The sequence below is a fragment of the Fukomys damarensis genome, unplaced genomic scaffold, assembly GCF_012274545.1.
Source record: "Fukomys damarensis isolate Sample0158 unplaced genomic scaffold, DMR_v1.0_HiC HiC_scaffold_19, whole genome shotgun sequence".
Classification (NCBI taxonomy): domain Eukaryota; kingdom Metazoa; phylum Chordata; class Mammalia; order Rodentia; family Bathyergidae; genus Fukomys; species Fukomys damarensis.
Window position 1 is genome coordinate 43,092,069 of NW_022900931.1, and position 1,059 is coordinate 43,093,127.

Sequence of the window (1,059 nt, forward strand, 5' to 3'; positions counted from 1 at the left end):
TCTAAGATTCATCTGAAACAATGGATAAAACTATTTGCTCTGCCTACCTCACAGGTTTGTTGTAAGGATCAAGCCAAGTCATGTCTATGGAAGTACCTTGAAAAGTATGAAAGCAGCATTCAAATCTAAGGTATTAAACTCCTTGCCCTTTTCCCTTGTTTCTCTTAAGTCATATTCTGTGTTTGGTTTGTGCTGTTGGTGGGAAGAATTTATAATAGCAAATGGGGGAGGGAGTGTCACTGCTCCCAAGCCCCTGGGAGCAGCTGGCAGCCAGTACTTTTTCTTTAGAGCTGGGAAGTGGCATCACCCTTGGAGAGGATCACAGAAGTCCTCTGCTCTGCTTGGGTTCACCTGGCCAAAGTGTCCGTCAATTCAAACTCAGTTCAGTTCAGGTTAGGACTTGAGGGCGTTTCAGAGAATTCCATAGCATTGGGCTGTCCTGGGGTATTCTGGTGATGGGGCATGGATTTTCCAGATACTGTGCGTGTCTTCCTTCATCTGTATGTAGTGTTACAATACTATAATAATCTCCACTTCCTAGGGTCATTGCCAAGATCCAATGGACTGTGCCCCCCAGCCTGAAACAAAATGAATGTTGGATAACTGTTAGCCAGCGCTATGGTTTGCTTATTGAGCCACTTGGGGAGAGGTACTTCCGGGGAAATAGAGGGCATAGAAAGACTCCGTTCGTGTCCCCCGAGGACGGAAGAGTGGCCCTTTCGTGCTAGGGCTGGGAGGTGTAGGGAACCAACCCCCTCCATCTGTCCCCTAAGAAGGTCCTCTTGGCTGACTTCCTGCCATCCCAAGTTCGCTCTGCTCCCTGGGGTCAGAGCCTCCCCATTCCCTCAGGAGCAGGATTCGAAGTTTGGCCGCGGGTCCTGCGGTACCTGCACACAGTGAATGGGTTTCCAGCCCAAGGGAAGTTGGAAACTTGCAGGCTGCCCTGGGGGATGAAGGGAGGTCTGAGGAGCCTGGAGTCGCAGGCGGCTGGGCGCTTCCCGCGCGGGCAGGACCAAAGACCGCCTGTCCTTAGCGCTCACAGAGCGCCGAGAACCACAG